The 20,625-nt window shown below is 37.6% G+C and overlaps 1 protein-coding gene across 5 annotated transcripts in view; it reads left to right on the top strand.

The window, feature by feature from the left end:
* Nucleotides 1-20,625, top strand: part of ZFHX4 (zinc finger homeobox 4) — a 196,712-nt gene that overhangs the window by 7,788 nt on the left and 168,299 nt on the right. Inside the window, exon 1 of one of the 5 annotated variants that reach the window (XM_021089178.1) lies at nt 266-738. The exons of the other annotated variants lie outside the window; for them this stretch is intronic. The gene's annotated coding sequence lies outside the window, so the exon portion shown is untranslated. Of the gene's footprint in view, nt 1-265; nt 739-20,625 lie in introns of those variants that run through there. 5 annotated transcript variants of the gene reach the window in all.

Below are 20,625 nucleotides of genomic sequence, written 5' to 3'. Positions count from 1 at the left end.
ACCGTTCCGTGAGACACCCTCCTTGTAGGTACCAAAGGTTCAGATCGCGAACACGGACCCCCCCCCCGACCCCTACACACACAAACACACTCACACTCAACACACACTCACACACACATTCTCCCTACTCCCCCCTCCAGCCCCCCACCTTCCCTCTCCCCTCCCCCTTCCAAAAAAGCACACACACAACAACAACAGCCCCCCCCCCAACCAAACAAAAACCTAAAGACAAGTTCACTGGCGGAAGATGGTGGATTGACACTGACTCAGACAGAGGCAGGTTCACCAGGAAATCTGGCGGTCCCGATTTCTGACAGTTGCATTTCCTCTCCTAGAGTCCTCCCCCCCCTTTTTTTTTTATTAACTCTGTTCCATGTTTAATCAAGGATCATGTAGATGGCAAAAGGAGAGACAGAGAGAGAGGAGAGAGAGGAAGAGAGAGGAGAGAGAGAGACAAGAGACAGAAGGAGGGTTTTTTTTTTTTTTTTTTTTTTTTTTTATTGTGTTCTCCTGGATTTTCAGTGGCTTGATCCCTATAAACGTGGAGTGGTTAAAGCTCATATGTAGTATTATATTTTTAGTTGGGTGGATGGATGGAAGAGTCAGGGAGAGGCTGCGGCTGCCGCTGCCTTTTCGGGTGTTGCTTAGATTAAGGCTGAGACTTGGCTGCGATTGGGACGCGACAGTGACACGGGCATCGATCGCTTCCATTGAGAGCAATGCAAAAACACAGCCTGGGTATGTAACACTCTCGGTGCCATCAACACTTGTTTTACTTTATATTTACTGGCAAAACTGACAGAGTAAGCTCAGAGTTTCTCTTTCTTTCTCTTTTCCCTCTTTTCTGTTTTCTAGCTGAAGAATAAAAACAATTGTGTCTAGAAGTTGTTGGAAAGGATGGTTTAAATACAACAGAAAGGAGAGATTAGGATTATTTCACTCTGTGACTGATTGTGTTTTAGACTTTTTCTTCTCCACAGAGGAGCAGAGTAGAGAAAAGGAAGGTTTTCTTTTTTTCTTTCCTCTTCTTTAAAAAAAAAAAAATCCTTAAGGGAATATTTGATAGTTTTCAACGTTTGCGGTTTCAATCAGCAGGAAGGCACACAAAAATAAAAGATGGCTAGCCAGCTGTTTTAACCTCTTGCACCTGGCTTCAGTGTGGGGATCACAAGGTTTATACAGTTAATTTTTTTGAAAAACAATTCTGATATTTATGGTGTATAAACTGGGGCAAGACTATCACTGAGTATTTATTCAATAGCTGGTTGCTTTTGGATTTTAAAAAGTAAACTCATATTTAAGTGTTTTCATTTTTATGGCAGTGAATATAGAGGCAGTGAAATATGGGGGGAATACCATAAATCTGAAAAGTGAAATGTACCTAAGGAACAAAGAAAGGTCAGGTAAACCAGCTGTGTAAGTCAAAGCCATAGCACCAGTTGTGGGGTAGACAGAGTGGGCTCTGGGTCTAGGAAGTGAAAGTTGCCACTTGAAGTTAAAAATGAAGGAAACAGGCTCAGCTTTATTGTAGTCTTTTGCAGTTTTTAGCAGATGAGCCCAAATCTGTTCATTAATTTTGAGCTAGTTGGATTATTTTAAAAGATGCTGCACCAGCAAAGGAGAACATCAAGGAGGCTGAGAAAATCGCTGTTTAATATTGCAGAATTTACTGCTTCCATTCTGACCATGAGCCTAAATTTACACAATGAAATTTGATTATCTCTAATAACAATATTAGATCCTGCACTGGATGGATGAGAATTGAGGTGGTTTTGTTGATTGCAAGGGTTTAATGTTGCATTTCAGAATCTGATGTGGTTTGGCCTCCCTTCCATTAACTGGAAAACCCCTGAGGTTTTACAATTATTTCTTAAAGATAATACATTTAAGATTGCATTGGTAGGCTGAAGAAAAGTCATAAAGGCAAGAAGGGAAGCCCTTAATAACTCTTGAGATTCAGACATGTTCAGCAGTTAGATTGGCTCTGACTTCACCAAGGGTCGACAATGTGTCATTTCCACGAAGCCAAATTGCCCTCTGCCTATATGATATTAATGTGCAAATCAATATTTCAGGGATTAAATTTCCCTTCTTCATTTTTTATGGTTTCTACCTCAATAAGTCTCAAGTCTATTAGAAGAGGCTGGATGATTTAAAATCTTTCACTGCAGAATGGCTTGTCGTAGTCTTGTTTCACAGACCATTTTAGGATTTTCGTTATAAAGACGAAGGGCGTCCTAAAGAAGTTGTGAGGCAGTGTAGAGCCAAGCTCAACAGCATAAAGCCCTGGTTCGATTAAGAGCTAAGCGGTATTGGAAATATAATATATGTGTTTGTGTAATATAGATGTATACACACACATACATTCTACTGCTTTAAAAATATTATGTTAATCACCTATTGATTGATTTCAAAATCAATTGAAGTTCCTCTCTTATTAGTGATTTGTTCAGCATTCTTGAGGACTGTGTTAATTTTCTTAAAGAGTATGCGGGAACTGGCTTGGTGTGAAAGTGTTTGGGAGAGATGTTCAATGAGTATTATTTTCCCTAGGAAATACATCTAGAAACCATTGTCTGGAGGAGTAATAATCAAGTGTTGTCATCTGCATACGTTGTCGTTGTCATGGCTATCACTGCATTTGGGGGCTGAGTGCTTTAGCTGGTATCTGTGAAAGGAGGCCTTCTACCATTCCCTCAGCATTTCTTTCTGGCACTTAGTAGGCACAATGTTTCCTTGAACCCTCTTGGAGAAACACAATTGGAAAAGAAAATACGTGATTTGATGGGAAATAATATGAAGCAGAAATTTGGGAGGTCAAAATAAAAGATTGCGACTTTATCACATAATCTTGGGAAGGCCTACTGTCTATCATTTGGTGGTGTTTTATAGTCTAAAACCATCTGGACCAAGTTCCGCACAGCTGCACGAATTTCATATGTGATAGAACATTTTTTCCATTCAGTGTGAAATGTTCCTTCCTAAAACACGTACACCAGACTCGCTTAATTTAGTCTGTTAAAAGAAATGCACATGAAAAAGGACAAAAGGCTCTTTAATCTCTGCAAGCTGTTTGTTTTTCTTCAAGATTCCTGTCTGTTTGGGTTTGAAAAGTCATGTTTATTGAGGAGATGATTCTGAGGTGTGACATTAAAATAATATATGATTTTTGGACTGGTGGCCACGCTCCTGCTTAATTTGCAGAACTACTTTTTATGCCTGTCAAAACACAGAGTTAATCTATCCTTATTTACAATTAATCTCAATAAAATTAATCTTAACTATGCTTTATTCAGTAGCTTAAAATATCTAATTATATTCAATTAACTGCTGTCATAGTAATTAACATTGCTTAATTGCCTCTGCATATATTTATGTAAAGCTCATTAGGTGCTGCTGGCTCCTTTTTCCTTTTCCAGTTGCTGTTTTTTGCTGTTGTCAAATCATTTTCATCTCCCAAGATTCAACAATGCCAGTGAGAGTAAACTCTTTCTTAACATTTTTCTTGAAATGAGTGTAACTCCTTACCTCTGAGAAGATACTAGTTTTGAGTCTTTAAAGATGAACCCACCCCCCCTTCCCATCCCTTTCCCCTTATCCCTGGTCCCTAGCACACTCACAAAATAGTTTCTGTCATTGTTGCTAGAAATTTGAGAAGCCAGGTTAAGCTTTGTGTTTATAAATGAGGAGCCTTTCTGTGTCTGCCTAGGGGCTGTACCCACAGGCAGAGTTTTCTTCCCTCTAAAACTATTCTAAGGGTTAAAGACTTGGCCAAGGTTCAAACTGAAAAGCGCCCAGGGAAAGTGCATGTGAATATGTACAAGTTTCATGTAATTAGTGCTTAATTATATTAACATATGCAAATTGTCAACTTAGAAGCTTGTTGAGCTGGCAAAGATCAGCTAGGCACAATTGCAGTATTGTTCTGAAACAATAATGGATTTCAAGTTGGACTGTGGAAACACATAACTAGCTATCTAATTTAACTCATACCAGGGTGAAATTTCATTAGTCTCCATGGAGACTGGTTTAATTGTGCTGACTAATGTCCTGGGCTGCAGAATGTCCTAAAAAGAAAGGGTTGTTTGCCTAATCCACCTTACAATGACACTTGTTTGTACATGTTTCCCTTGTGTGGGAATTTGCATATGCAAATAAAGGGTTTCTCTGCCCTATTTGTCATGGCTGTTCATTACCCATGAAGAGGACATTGTTACTAGGCTGTTTCTGAATCTCCCAAGACAGGATAGTGTCAACCAGTCCAGCTACATTCTTTCATAATTTGTTTCTGATTAATAGACCAGAGTGAGGCTCTGTGTCTTTGGGCATCTGCAATGGGAAGGTCAGTTCTGGCACAGAAAAGAGTTTCTGCAGGAACTGGAGGACTTTTTCTTCTTCTGATTATTCTCCTTTTCCCGCTCATTGGTTAACATAATCATATTTAAAATAATGTATTCTTGTTCGAAGAATGCCTCGACTAATAATCTCTGGTTTCCTAAAGCAAAAAGATAGGAACAGAAAGGAAATTCTGTTATTGGAATATTAATCCTGTTTTTGACAGAAAGGTAAACTGATATAATTGCTTTTCAGTGGAAGGAATGGGGGTTTATACAAGTGTGAAAGCATCGGAAAAGGATTAGCATTTTTTTGCATAATGAAAAGCTCTGTTGAATAGGGTTCTGAATGGCTGACTGAATGACTAAGATGAAAGGAAGATGAAAATGCAGGCTCCTCTTTCTTTATGCCTATGCTGTGCTCTCCCTAAAGTTATGTTTGTCCAAGACTTGAGAAAACAAGCAGGGGCTCAGGTTTCAGCAACTTTGTAAGATGCCCTGAGTTTTCATCATCTTCGGGAAGTAATATGTATGACAGTGGTACAGCTAGAGGATGATAAACAGAGGTTTGTATGTAGAAGAAGAGTTTTTAGAAACATGCTAGGCTAGCCAAATATTGACTATTGGGTATTAAGAATTCCCAGCACTTTGCTGGCAAAAACAGTTGTTTCAGAAGAGGCCAGTAGGATGGTGTGGATATCTCATTTAGTTAATAATGGAGGATATAGTGCCCCCTCCACCAGTAATAAATAATAGTTGTCTCAGTTGGTAGAGCACCTCACTTGGGAAGGAGTTGTATATTGTGATTTTTGGCAATATTAACAGTTTAAGTGGCCTGTCTGCTTTTGTGGCTGGAAGGGCAGGTGGAAGAGGATACAGAGTTATTTTCTTAGGATCTAATACATCTTCATGTTGCTCTGTAGGTGTATTTGTATATTTCATTTAGAGATAAGCCTTTTTTAAAGTGTCTCAGTGCTCTTGGAAACATCTGCAGTAGGGTTTTCCCTTGTCACTGGTTAGGGCTGTAACTGGTTATCAGTTGACAACGTGGTCAGGGCTCTTAATGATGTTCCTTTAACCATAATTAGGGCAGTTAAAATACCGTAAGTGTTAAGACACTTTCAAAGGTGGGAATTGGCTCTTTTGTACATATGTAAATCAAATGCAGTGTGGATAATTATTTATATGTATACATTTTAAACAAGCTCTTTCCGAATTGGGGTCACCACAAATGAGCCGTTGAAGCCTGCCCCAGAGCAGGATTGAAAGATTCCACCAAATATGAGCCTAACTGGTTTTGTTGCTAGATTGTAGAACTTCTCTTTGCCTCATCACTGTAACGGTTGAGTTGCTGAGGTACCATTAAGCGGGTTACATGGAAACTTGGGAAATAAGAAGTGTTTGCACGTAAATTAAAGTATAAGGGTTGCCTCTTAACTACAGAATATTGTAAGGGAAAAACTGTTTGATCTTTGCTATATAAAGATCACCCAAATTCTTTACTAGAGTCCTTTAAAAAATTTGTCAAGAAATTCTGGATTGTTTCAGAAACTTTTATGGTTAACTTTATGATATGCTTGCAAAAAGTCTTAAAAGAACAAAAAAATCCACATGGAGGCTATTCTTTGACATGCAGCAGGGCTTATTAAGGTATTTCCATAAGAAGAATGTGTTAATTTAAAAAATAAATTCATTTATATTTTAAGACATTGTTAACCAAGCACCATGTGTTGTAACTGGCAGCTTTCCAGCCACCATGGAAGTGGATCACACATGGGTTAATAGTAGCTTATGTGATGTCTGCATTCTTAGGAAATGGGCAAAAGCCCAGGGTATTCTGATATCAAGATTTTGGGAATCAGACAGAAAGCAGAATATATGTTTATATGTGAACAGATGGACGCATGTGAGAACTAAAAGTGCACAATTTCTCTTGGCACTTGTTTTAGTTATCCCTGATGATATAGCCGAGATCTTAGTGCACTCACAGTCTTTGATGGCTAAGGACAAAATGGTCTTTTAATGAGGGCTCAATGGCATTATTTTCTTGCATACGGATTGTTCCCCGTGTGATCTTGCTGGATTTGATGTTCTGTTAATTCCCTAGTTTCAGAGGTTCACAAGTTGCCTGGAAAGTTTGATAGGGTTTCACGTCTGACATACAATCCTCAGTCCAAGAGCGGCTGCTCCACAGCCTGCACTGCCCCCCTCCCCCACCCAAGAAGAAACTCTTTTAAAGGTTTGTGAGTGAAATAAAAATGTTTGCCACTTTGAGGCACGTTTGAATGTCTGCACATAACTTAAAAATGGGATTTGACACTACAATCAGAGTTTGCAGGCAGCTTATCTCTGATATCATTAGCCACATTAACATTCTAGAGATTGAAAAAATAAATAAGATTTAAGAATTGGGGCATCTCGACTTGGTTAAAATGTCATAATGCCCTGATGGGCCAAGACAAGTCCTGAGTAGGTGTTTTAGTCATTCAGGTCAGGGGTTCACGCACTAGCATCATATATTTAGATGATTGATCATTTCCAATGTTTGCTTGTCCTGGGGATACAGCAGTGCACAGTTGATAATTTCTGAACGGTACACATTATAGCACCGTACCTCTAAAGACGAAGTTTATAGATTCCATTGTGTTCTAGCCATAAAAACAGAACGCGTTCTGCAAGCATTGACTCAGATCTAAATCATTTTAACCAGGAAAAATTGACTTTTGGGTTAAAATATGCATTTTATAACTGTCCATAAAATTCTTTTCCTTCACTGTAAAGAAGAAAGGAAATCCATAGCTTTAACAATGTTAAAATACAAAAACACATGAGCTGGTGTATACCACCTGGTTGTACTGTTAACAAAACAAAACTTTCTAAGCGGGGAGTTTATAAAGAAACTTACATTTTGCCTGATTGGAAGAATCAATTGAAGAAGCCCAGTCATTTCCCAAAGTAGCTTCCTTAAACCTGAAAGTCTTTCTTAATGTGAATTTCTAAAATACAGTTCTTAGTTCTTTCCCCCCAGACATTTAGGAATAAGGCAATTAATACTTAAAATCAGCCCACTAATGAATTAAGAGTAAGTCATCTCTTTTGGTTTAAGAGATACAAAGAGTGCATACACACACACACACACACACACACACTTCCACTCTCTTTCCATGGCAGTGACTCTTTTTCCTCTTTAGATGTATTTATAGGGGTAGCCCGTGCAATTTCCCACCATAGACTAAATTTCTTTCATTTTCTAAGAACTGGCCAACACGATCGCAACCGAAAAAGGCAGGTAGGGTGGTATGACAACAGGAAATTATCAAAGTGCTAAATCCTGGGAACTGCGTTAGGACTTCAGTTCAACCAGCTCATTTAAAATATGGGGTCGTTGAATTCTGGAGACGTCTTTGCTGAGTCAGCTAGCAAGGGAGGAAAGTGTCAGGACAAGAACCCCGTTGCCCCAATTCTTGGACCCATGGTCACTCAACTGTACTGGCTGCTTGGAAAAGGATTGTTCTAAGAATGGATACAAAGGTGGTGGAAACAGTGGAAAGGTGCAGTGGTTATGCAACAGCGATACTGTCTCGTCTGCGAGAGTGAGTTCTCTGTTTACTGAAGGGAGACACGCAGAATCTGGATGGCCTCTTGTCACTGTGACCTGACTGTAGTATGTTTTTGCTTTAAGTAGGAGGTGAGACTAGGTGCTTTGAATGGTCAAGATGAGTCTGTGATTCATAAGAGGACCGATGAACTAAGTGACTTAAAATGTATTCTTAACAATCATGAACATGGTGTGAAGAAGCAAGAGGTTTCTGTTTTGTCTGAGGAAAGTAAGTGAACACAACGCCGTGATGTTTTAGAGGCAGCACAGTGTACAGAAAGAATGAAGTCTAGTTTAAAACTAGACATTCTTTTGATTCTGTTTACTTTGGATTCCTTTTTCCTTTTGAAATGAGTTTAAGCCTTAGATAGTTGAAAATCTACTCTACTTTTTGACAATTCAATGACCAACAGAAATCATATTAGATCTATTAGACACTTGGATTAAATTCTTTTGACCGATGGCCTTATCCAAGTTATTTAATCTTTCGGAGCCTCAGATTTCTCATTTGTATCTCAAAGTTGCTGTAGAGATTACATAAGACTAAAGTGTTGTGAACATTAAAATAAGTGGCTATAGACAGCCCCTAATACCCTTTCTTCCTCTTTTCTTTATTTTCAAGAGCTGGATTTAATATAAAGTTGTACTGAAGAGTATTTGATAAAGCAAATCTACATAGACCTTTAAGTAGCGATGCCTTGCTCCTTGACAAGGGAGATAGGCATTAGGCAAGGGGTATGGCTGAGAACTAGGGAAAAAAGGTAGTAACCCTCCTTCTCCTATTTTCTCCTTGACAGATACCCAGGTGACATCTAGGCAGACAGTCTTCCACCTTATTATCTGACTCTTCATCATCATAGGTTGCTTGGGTTTTGAGGGGCTTCTAGATGTTTAATGCATTTCTGGGGTCTTTTTATAAGAAGCAAATCAGAACAGCAAAAGTGTTTAAGTAAGTCAGATCTTAGTCTGTTCACAGGAACTCAAGATTCCAGGCTGATCGTGGTATACAATAATAGAAAAGACCACAAAACTTATTTCAGTGTTGATCCTGACTCTGCCTGTTTGAAAGCCTTTGAATGAGAGGTTTTCCCCAAACTGGATTAGATGCCATAGAAATGCCTTCCTATTCACTTGGTGTTATGATATTTTGATATGTCATGAAAGAAGAATAAATACTATTTAGATGGCACCCTGCTGACCAAAATTTATACCAACCTAGGGGAAAGATCCAGTTATTAATATCCCAGTAATATTATAGAACCCTTAAATTTTCTTCTGGGAATTTTATAGCCAAGTTATGAGTCTCCTCTTGGCTTGTCTCGTGGAGGAGATCACTTGCCATTATCTGTCCATAGGAATGCATTATTCAGAGGAGGACGGCCCAGGTTCAAAGATGATAAGATTCACTCTAAGGGTTAATACATCTATCAATGCAATTTTTCGACCATCTAAACTAAAATCTATTTCTATTATGGTTTTTCTTTTTGGTTTTTAAATATCTAATAATTTCCCTTTGTGGTACATGTAACACATACATTTAAAATTATTGTTTGTATTTCTATGGAAAATATAAATGTATTTCAGATAGCAATTTCCCAGATTTAAGATTGATTTTTTGTTTGACATGTACATATATTTGGTGCATAATCTTTCCTCAGGTTTCTCTTCAAAATTAAAGTGTGTGCATTGCCTGTGTTCTGGTCATTTATAAATGGCCCTGGACTTGAAAACTCATTTGAAGCACATTTATTTAAGGCTGAGCATTTATTGAATACTGATAGGGTAGGGGTATATTTCATCAAAAGAAAATAATTAGCACCTTGGCATTTTTCATGACGGTTGTTTAAGTGTCTCCTCAAATAAATTTCAGCCTTCATGAGGGCAGCACCCATGCCTGTTTAGTCACTGTATTCCCCGTAATGGAAATATTGGCAAATAACCTTGGTAAATATCCTCAGTACATAGCTATTGAATATGTGAAAAAAAATAAATGATTGCTAATTAAAAACATAAATAGAGCACTTCAGTTTACTATACTACTGGGATATACCTCTCCTCTTGAAATCCAGATATTGAAAAAAAATATTACCTTAAAAACATTTGGGTCTATCTTGGAAACTTCCATAGGGAAGACAATCTTCCAGCACAATCTAAATGGGTTTTCTATTGGAACCATAGATTGTTGCAGTCGGAAAGGATGTAGCACAATCTCCTTGTTTAAACCACAGGAAAACTGAAGCTCAGAGAACTTCCTGGGAAACATCGTTTGACTACAGAGCACAGCCAATGAGAATCTAACTTTGTGTGTGTGTGTGTGTGTCCCCTTCAGCAAATCCTTTAAGGTTTTTTACCTTAGTTGGCTTAGCTCCTCCCATATCTAAAGATTCTATGATATTAATATGAGAATCATTTCTGTTATGCCAGAGATTTGTTGTGGAGGGGGTGGCATTTTTCCAAGCAAAGGAACATTTCAGTTGTATTCAATTTCCAGGATGACCCCCGAGGCCCAGCTGACGGCCCTGGGATTGAAAAGCTAAACTGCTGGAGAGAGGGCCAGAATTGCCTGAAAGGTGAAAACTTGCAGGAAAAAAAATGGGGCGGGCCATTTAGTTCTTGAAATGAGGCAGGGTGCAGATTAGGAATCATTGCGGTTTGCCAGAAGTTGCTGGTCATAGAAGCCTGTTTAAGTGCTCACTGTCAACAAGGAAATCATGGGCAGCACTTAAAGTGGCTCACCTCTGATTTATTCATAAACCTCACACGAGCACTTGGCTTTGTTCTTGCTCTAGTAAGGGGGACTGATGCCAATAAGAACAGGAATAAAGAGCTCCTTGCATGGTCCAATAGTGAATAGCACTTTACCTCAAAGCCTGACCTCCTTTCCCCGAGGTCTGTTATGCTACAGTTGACTCTGATTGGCTGTGTGTCCTCAGATGAATTGAGAGAAGAGGTTATGACAAGTATCTCCTCTGTAAACTCCACAGTATACACAACAAGAACGATGTAACTGGAACTTGGGTTCTAACTTAACCTAAAGGTTGTGGTATTCAAGCTAAATGGAAAAACTTGCCTTTCCCCTCTCTTGAAAGCGTGAAGCGTCCCACATTGAATAATGGCTGGGAAAAGATTGCTTCTTGCTAATTGAGGAACACAATGATCTCAGAGGAAAAGGGGTTTTGACAATCGCTTTTCCCATTAAAATGAATTTAGGGAGATTTAATAACACAGGGAATTAAGGGTTCACGAATAAAATATGTCCTGCACGGGGACAGAAACAAACAAATGGGCTTGCGGGTTGATTAGCCGTGTTCATCTGAGAAGCTTTATTTGTGCCACTTCACAGATTATGCTCTGCTCCAGCCGCCCATGGTGAGGGGACGGGGCCTTTAAGAGACAGTCAGCCGGCTGGTTTGCACTGGGGCAGAGGCTGAGTCGAGTTGCTTAAATCCCCAGAGCAACATTTAGTTAATGCTGGTCTTTTTTTTTTTTTTTTTCCTTCCCCTTCTGTGATCCTGTCCACCCTGGCTTCCCTTTTCTCCTTTTGATGAAGTTGGTCTCTTCCTCCTTAAAGTGCATATATTTACACAAAAATTTCCTCAAATTTTCACAACACATTAACCCAGAAGAGCCATATTAGGAGATGGTGATGAGAGTTAATGATATATCTTTAGATAAAGCCATCCTCCCGTGCAGTCACATCAGAGTCATCAGCTCATTTGTCATGGCTGAAGTGAAAATGTCAGGACCAATGAGTGTATGACTGCTGAAGGGGGCGAAAGGGCTTTTGGAGAAAGACATTTTTTTGCGCTCCGAGTCAGCCATGGCTTAGATTTAGCTCCAGGGAAATATTGGGATTAGCCAACACTGTGTTCAAATCCTTAACATAACAGAATTAGTTGGGAAAAGGGAGAGCGGGTGGGGGTGGGTGGGTCATGAGGATGGGCACATTTCTGGAGCCATGCTTTCGGCCACAGGCCAGAAAGGATGGTAAAAAAGCAGGTGATTTATTAACAGTATTTTAAGGGATGTGTTACATACAAGCTCATTGATTCCAGCAAGACTGAAGCAGTAGATTTGAGAGGAATCAAAGGAAGACCTGCAGTAACATGCACTAAACATGCATCTCTGGCTTTTGTTTGAAATTTAGCTATATTCAAAGAGTTTTGATCCCAACATGGACAACTATTTCAGGGAGATAGTATTGGAGGACACAAAGGTAATATTCAGGCATAAAGTACCTTTGACAGTATCTTAAGAGTGGAAGTCAATACTCAATTTAAATAGCAAGAATGAATGGGGAAATACTTGTTGCATTGTTGACTTTACACAAAACCCAGAAGCTAAACTTTCTTTATACAGACTTCACTCTGAAACTTTAATTGAAAAGTAACTGATTTTCTTTAGCCACAGAAGTTCTTATCTTTGATAGACCAGTACTAGCAGATTTATTTCATTTTGGATCCAGCGAACTGTTCTCTTTCAGATAATGTACCCATGCAACCTTTTCTTGTTTAATTCTATTGATTTACAGTGTTAAAGTGAAATAATCTGATACCTGTTTCCTGCCCTTTGAGTATTTGTCGTCAAAGAGGCTGATTAGTTTTTCCCCCAGCTCTTTAGCAGTTTTAAATGTATAATTATCATTGCATGTCATTTGATAGCTGCACTAATTGCTGCCAACTATTGTCTGTTTGCACTTAATGCTGAAACCTGATCAACATCCTGCTTTGGTTGATGTTTGGTGGTAAACTTTAATTAACTCTTATTGCATTGAAGAAGAGTTCAGGCTTGGTGCTAACTAATCATTTACCTTCATTATGTCCTGACAGCTCCACTTGTTCTTAGTCCTAATAGATACACCAGTCAGTAAATAAACCTGCAAACCCCATGCCTTATAGTTACTCCACACTGATATTTTGCTACTTAAAGTATAAGATAATTGGGCCCACGTAATTATTTAGTTAGTTTAGTATCTCTAGTTCTGCAGACACTAATCTTAATTGCCTCTTTCATGCTGGACAATTTCATTTTAATAGAAACTGTAGATTTGAGATAACATTATTCCTTCAACATGGTTCCTATGAACATGCATCTTTTGAATCAATACAATTAAGTTTGTCTCCTGTTGGAATTCTTGTCATTATTTTTCCTGAAATACTTTTCCTGTAATGATATTGAAGTTAAAGTAATCAGGTTACCAGCAGATCATGTAAAATTCAACTCAAAATTGCTGGCTGCTTGATTTTAATTTGTCTGACATCAAGTTTGTTTGAAAAGGGATAATATGTGGGTAAACCAAGGAGCTTATAATTATGGTTGACGTTTGTTTGTTTATAATGAAATCTAATTAAAGTTCATACATTTAAAACACAAAAGTTAATTACTGAATTGCTCATTTCACTTATGGACAGCAGTCAAATTAACTCTCAGGCCAAAACAAAACAAAACAACCCCCCCCCCCACATACACAAAAAGCAAACACAAGGCTCTTCATAATATAAATAAAATAACCAACCAATCTTAGTGATCAAACATAAATTTGCCAATAGTTCATCCAGAAAAACCTGGCCTTCCGCTTATGTTCTCTATTATGTTGGTACTAATGTGGTTTTTAATATAAAATGATTTTAAATAGCTACATAGAATATAAAGAGACTTGTATTTGATAGTCTCTAAGAGTCTTGGATAGTAAGAGGCACTTGGTAGTGATTTAAGAAATTATGCATATAACTTTCTTCATTAAAACTATTTTGAAATCATGTGAAATCATTGCTCAGGGAATAGGAATGTTTGCAGGAATACCTGACCTGTGATTAATTTTATGAAGATAATTATGGTAGGTTTAGCCTGTAAGGAATGACATTTTTCAAAAAAAGAAAATAGTAAGAATGTACACACTTCTACACTTATGTTGTATTGGTTATGAGATTATATTGGTGGGAATCATGAAATAAATAACTATACTATTGTTTTCTCCTTTAAATATTTAGTTATCAGGATTTCAATAATGAATTTTATATATTAATAGGCAAAGAAGAAAAAAATTCATGTACATGTTAGAAAATATCGTCTTCACCTTGCCCATGAGCAAAGTATATGTGTGGAATGGTTTTCACTAATCTGGTAAATCTGTTTTTGAAGCTAAATATTCTGTAGTTATATTAACCTTAATAAAACCAATTAAGATGAATTTTTAAAATGTTCCTAGGTGACAACTTAAAAGATGTATCAATTAAACATTCTTAGATATATGTATGCCAGAGAGATTAGTCAATTACATTTTAAAGACCAGAAATGCACATGTATGAAAAACGGCAAATATGATTTATACATTTCTAAAAATGATTGATTCAGTCTATTTTTTTTCCCAAGGAAAACTAAAAGGTTCCATGTTTAAGCCTTGTATTTCCAAGTATTATTTACTTGAACTTTCAAATATGGTGGGGATGGAGGAAGAGGAATCTGAGAAGGGAAAAATGATTCTGTCCATTACTGAGATGCTTTGTAAAAGTGACTAATTTGCACAGCCTTTTAGTATTTCCAGAGAATCTATTTATATGTATTTTAACATAATACCTGATGATTTATAGATTCATATTTATTTAGGGAGGAAAAATGGCAACGGACCATACAGTCATTTAACTCTAATCCTACTTTGCATAGATGAGATAAAAGGAAGGTGATTAATACTTAACTATGGCTGGGCAATGGCATTCAGAGGTACCTTTGTCTTATATAAAGAAAGCAAAAAAGCAAAAAATAGTCTGTATATTCTCACAGTATTGGCAAACAATAGCTTTCTAGTAATGCTTTAGCTGATTAGGACATCCTTACCCTTTAATGAAGCAATCACTACGAAGCCCCAATGTCAGCTGGAATACTAGCAAAACAGTATCAAAGAAAGAATCAGAAAGAGGCATTGAGCATAATTACAGTTCATATCCTTGTCTCACACCAATGCAAACTATTCATTTTCAATTAGAATGAATAAGAAAATTAGAAATCCACTAGATTGGTTAAAAGGACCAAAGTTTGTTTACAGAGGATAGCTAAAGTATTAGGTCCATCTTGCTCACTGATTATGAAATTTTCCCGAAGCAAACAAATAAAATGAGTCATATAACAGTGTAATTTGGTTAAGGAGAGATCATTGATTTCTCTCTAAGGAGAGTAACTGGAGTTTGATTAAAGTTGCAAAGAAAAAATAAATAAATAAAGTTTCGAAGAAAACCCAAGAAAAACTCCTATTTCCTACAGCTAATCAAATTAAGGACTAAGGGACTCATTGGGAAAGTGTACCTTTGCTCTTCAGTTCTCTAACACATATGTTTAATGATGTGTAATTGTCATAGGCAGTCCATGGAGATTTAGAGAGAGAATGAGGGAAAGCGAGGCTGGAACAGGAACGAGAGGAAGAGGAAGGGAAAGAAAAAATGAGAGGCAGAAGAGCGCTAAGCATCCATTCTAAGGGTCCTGTTTATAGAGAAGGAAATAAATCTGTGTTGCACAGCAAATTTAGGTTTTAAAGAGAAAGATGAGAGGACAACGGAGGAAAATGACTTCGTCGACTTACACATGCTGGTTTGTCTTTGTAAACTTTCCCTCTTTAAAAATGTGCTTGGTTTGGATGCTTCCTATATTTGGTTACATCCTTCTATTCAAACTTAATTACCTTCTCCCCTTTGTCGTGACATGGGTGGAAAGTTTTTGCCGTGTCAGGAGAGGTCGTCACACATTCTTTTGCAGCTCTGTTCATTAATTCCTTCTTGCAGAAGCATTTTCTCTCGTGCTGGGAAGGTAGAAGGGTGTAACAGAAGAGCCCTGAAACATCAGCAGGAAGCTGTAAGCTGGTTAATGCAGTATAATTGTCTGGACATAGACTGGTCTTTGTTTGTGTGGTTCACTCCGAATCAGCTGTAATTAACTCCAGAGTGTTTCCAGATTGCCAGCAAAGAAAAATTACAGCTTTTCTGTTTTAAATTGTAAAGCTCACAAACATTAACTATGCAGATTGCTTTTACTTTGATATATTTCTATCCTACAAAAAAAAAAAAAAAAAAAAAAAAAGCTTATTTGGCTTCCCCCTACCCCATTTCTAAAAATGTGTCTTTGTTAAGTTATTTGATTTGGTGTCTATTGGAACATAATGGCCCCTTAATAGTTGGGTCTGAAATCTTTCTACTTAACATTTTCTATCCTTTGACATCCTTGTATTTGCCTTCCTTCTTGCTAACAGTTTTAAGGCTGCAATGGGAAAGAGATTATGCAATCTTTTATGAAATACTAAGCATATACTAAAATAAGTAAATTGCAGAGAAAGCTGACTAAAGAAAATCACCAGCAACCAACTTAAAAGACTGAGATCAAAGATGGACTCTGACGTAACTGGTGCTTCTACACAGGTATTTTACCTGAGTTTTGATATATCAAAACCCAGACTGTGAGAAAAGGCCAATTTTACTATCCTCCTGTCTTGGTCAGCACACCACACCCTTCTTAAAGCTTCTGTACAGTAGTTTGTAATTATGAATTCCAACATGGGTAGAGATGAGGTAGCAGTGTTAGCTAATACAGCCTAGGACACAAAAGATCTGTCAGCAACTGAAACTGGAAGAAAAAAAAAAAAAGTCTGGCCAAAAATCTTTTTTTTTCCTTTCTTCTGAATTTAACAATAAGGAATTTAAGCTTCAATGTGGCTTTAGCAGCCAAAGAAAAGAAGCTCTTGGTGTCTGCATAATACCACTTTGATGGATTTTTTTTCATCAGTTCTCTGTACGTGGCAACAAATAAACAAGTATAATTATACTTGTGAAGGTCTATTCATTGCTTTGTCAGGATTAGATATATGTGCCGTTTTCACACTGCGCCTCTCTTTTGTCTTTGCCTAACTCACTATGACATATTGATAGAGGATTTGGAATGGGGAAAAGGCCACAGCAGAGACAGTGATGACCTTTTGGAAACTTGATATAATTCAAGGATTTTTATTTATTTCATATATATATACACACACACACACACACACACATACATATACACAGGATTTGTAACTCAGTACCACGTTCCCTTATAAGTGGACAACTTTTAACCCATTTAGAATGGAATAAAGACTCAGTGTTACGAGATGACTAAAGAGCAGTTGAGAATAAAAACAATAGGCAAAGGGGCACCGAGGTCTTCTTTCCCAGCATTTAGCAGAGTGGCTAACCTAGCATTCCTTTCCTATTATTCTGTCCTCTTGATCAGATCACGTTCGTTTTAATCATTTCACAAGCACTGTCTCGCTGTGCCACAGAGGAAGGCTGGGACAATCTCAATTAAAAACAGAGGTAAAACTGGCCCCTCCGATTTGGGGTTCGAATGGGAACTCTGCTCTCTGAATGCAAAGGAATTCTTCCATTGTTCAGAAGGCACCCCCTTTCATTAGCCAGACTCCTCGTAGGTGGGTTTGGTCATTTTAGCAGAACAGAGTTTAGTCAGCAGTGACTTCGGGACGAAAGCAAGGCAGAACGAGCAATAGAAAGTTCTTTTCTGCATGTTGCCAATTAGTTCTGAAAAAGGGATTTTACATGAGCAAAGTCACTGATCTTGTGAATTACTGAGAATACCAAAAACTGTGTACACATATTCTAAGCAGACCAGCAGGTATGTATTGTTCTGCATTTAGTATTAAATTTATATTAGGTTTTCTTTTGGGGATTTCTTGAGGACTTGGGTGCTTTTTAAAAATAGCCTGTTTAGTAGTAGAGAATAGAAATTGGTGAAGGCTAAGTAGAAAGCAGTTCAAAGGGAGAAGCAACTTTTATAGTGAGTTTACTTGTTACAGAGTCATTTGGGGATGAATTCTGTGGTTTAGGTTAAATGGTTGTCTTTGTGGTCTTTTAACTGGGACTTATAATAAACTTTAGTGTAAATTTCCTAAATGGGTCACGCTGATAAAAGAAAAATCTTGTCAGACACTGATGACAGTGAAATCATCATATTCATTGTTACAGTACATATCTAAATAACTTTTTAACCGCACAAACTAAAGCAAGTCCATCAAAATATGCTGGTAGACATTGCCATAGTCTTAGTCTATAGCTACCCATTTAAAATCAGGTAATCTATTACTAGCTCTGTCAGTTCACATAGTTTTATTACTGTTGCTTTTGGAATGAAATGTAAATTTGATTGTAGAGAAGACTTCCTATGTATTTGACTTAGTTTCTGATTAATGTGTAGTTTATGAGAAGACACTGATAGGCAATTTTGTCTAAAGTTATGTGGGAGTATTGTAACAAAATATAGCCTACCACATTGCTTTGACCTGTGATGGATTCTGTTTAGTATAGTTTTCATTATTTTTTTTTCTTCACATAGCAATAATGTTGTTACAGTTTTGAAAGTTACTTCTGGCTCTATTGAGATAAGATAAAAAGGTAGGATCTATTTCATATAGAGAAATTTTGAGATGAGACACTGCGGTGTTCATTCAGCATCAGGCCAAAATTATTAACTTCACATTCCATAAAACTGCATTTGGTATGTGTGTAATAATTCTGATAAGTGTTCTTGTGGGTTGAGAACTGTGGCAGGGGTATAGGTATTACAGAATTCAAATAGTAAAAAGAGCTCAGAAACTCCTTTACAAAGCTGTAAAGTGTTTGAGAACTTTTCTCACTGTTGCAATTAAGATGAATCTTCTTCCACATAACAGCCTAAGTTATTTTATCATAGGAAAGAAATAACAAGTACTTTGGGTCCTAGAACATTACCTTTTAATCTAGGACCATTAATTTAGTATCATTTGCCACCTTGTTTCCACTCCACATCTCTAGCCCCTTCCTGCCTCCCTCATTTCTTGGAGTCTAGCAGGGGGATTATATTTTAGACATGTTGGCTGCCTTCAGTATGTATATATACATTGTGTAGATTTGGTAAATGCAAAGGTAAACATTCATTTTTGTGGAGTAATTAGAAAATTATTAGGTTTCCATGCTTATGGTACTTTATCAGTTGATTTCAGAGGATTTTAAAAGCTGCCTGCATGCCATGAGGATAATTAACCTGGAACTCATCAATGATTAAAATTACACACTGAGCTTTGTGATGTTTGATTCGTGAGCAATTAGAATGTCATTTTAACCATCTTAGATACCAAGACGAATTTTGATTTCATTTTCAATCCGTGCAGATCTTTTGATGTATTCGAAAGTGATCACTTCCTCTCTGATTTAGCTGACAAGATGAAATTTGATTACAGTAAAGAGAGTATTAAGAAGTTATTCTTCCTACTTAATATGACAGTGACCTTCCATGATGTCTTTCTTCTAGAAGAACTTTTAAAAAGGAATTTCTGAAAATGCTCAATGATGTTGGTGAGCTCAGAGTTTTGTTTTCTTTCTAGCTCTCTCCCACAGTGAAGCCTATGCAATAGAAGGTGGCGGTGGGAGGGGCATCCAGGCCAGGTCTTTGCGTGTCCATCCTCATTAACAGAATGTGCAACGAAATATAGCCACATTAGCCTTTCTTGTTTTGGAAATCATCAGCATGTGTGGAAGTGTTGATACTTTTTACATTGCGGGACTCTTTGCCTTGAAGTTCTGAGCCCCTTCGATTTTGAGATTTGAAAGAAGATGGCTCACCTGTTTCATAAAATCGAGACACTGCCTATGTCACAGGCTGAAAACAAACACTAAAGTTGCAGACCATTCAACTCTTGTGGACGGTGCCATCATTCTGCAAATGGAGAGATCTACGGGGACTCAGAAAAGCTTAAGCCCTGATCAGGCTGCTATTACAGTAGCCAAGGTTTGCAGGTACACACACATGGGCACACATATACACACTCACACAGAGAAGGGGAATGCATTTTTACTAACACATAGCCAACTTGACCCTGCTACCAGAAACTGATATGGCTTTGTATATATGGCATCTTATTCTCAACAAAGGAAGTTTATGGTCTAAGGTGGGCTTGCCTGGAAAAAACTAAAAAAAAAAAGATTGAAGTATTTTCATCTGTAGTGCTTGTGTATGATTTGTTAAGCCAAGGGAGATGTTGATTGAGGCAGTGGTTGAGAGATGGGCAACTCACCAGGATTGATAACATCAAAATGGTATTTGAAATGGTGTTCATTACGTATTGCAGTGGAAGAAAAAAAAAAATGGAGTGAATGCGATTGTCCCCTAGGATGATAGGACTGGTTGCAGTAAATATTAATTTCTGTTCTGTTGCCCATTGAGGTGACTGAAGTGTAGGGAAGAATTGTGATTGGTGCTTAATCAGGGCCAGCCAGATACCTGCTGAGAGCTTTTGCACAAGGAAGATTTGTAGTAAGCTGATTTACTGGCAAAATGAAAACCAGAGAAGAGTTTGGTCCGTGCTGCCTGTGACTGTAATATTTCTAATTTTAAGGTCCCTTTATTGTCGATCTCCCTCCCACACTCACCCCCCAACTCGTCACTGCCTGATAAAGTAACAGGTAAATTTTAAAAATTACAAGTCCTTTGCGTTGTTCTTTTATTCCTGCTGTTTTCTATGAAAGCCATTTACATTTCTATCAGAGTAAAGGGGGTTTTAAAGCTTTATGTATATTATATATGTTTTCAGAAAACAAGAATGGAAAAAATATGGATTACTGATATAAATTTTAGATTTGTGAAGAATGCTCACAGTGCTTTCAGAAAACACTTTGGATGTCTAGGCAT

Source organism: Sus scrofa, chromosome 4, assembly GCF_000003025.6.
Source record: "Sus scrofa isolate TJ Tabasco breed Duroc chromosome 4, Sscrofa11.1, whole genome shotgun sequence".
Lineage (NCBI taxonomy): Eukaryota > Metazoa > Chordata > Mammalia > Artiodactyla > Suidae > Sus > Sus scrofa.
This window is presented reverse-complemented; position numbering and strand designations above follow the sequence as displayed.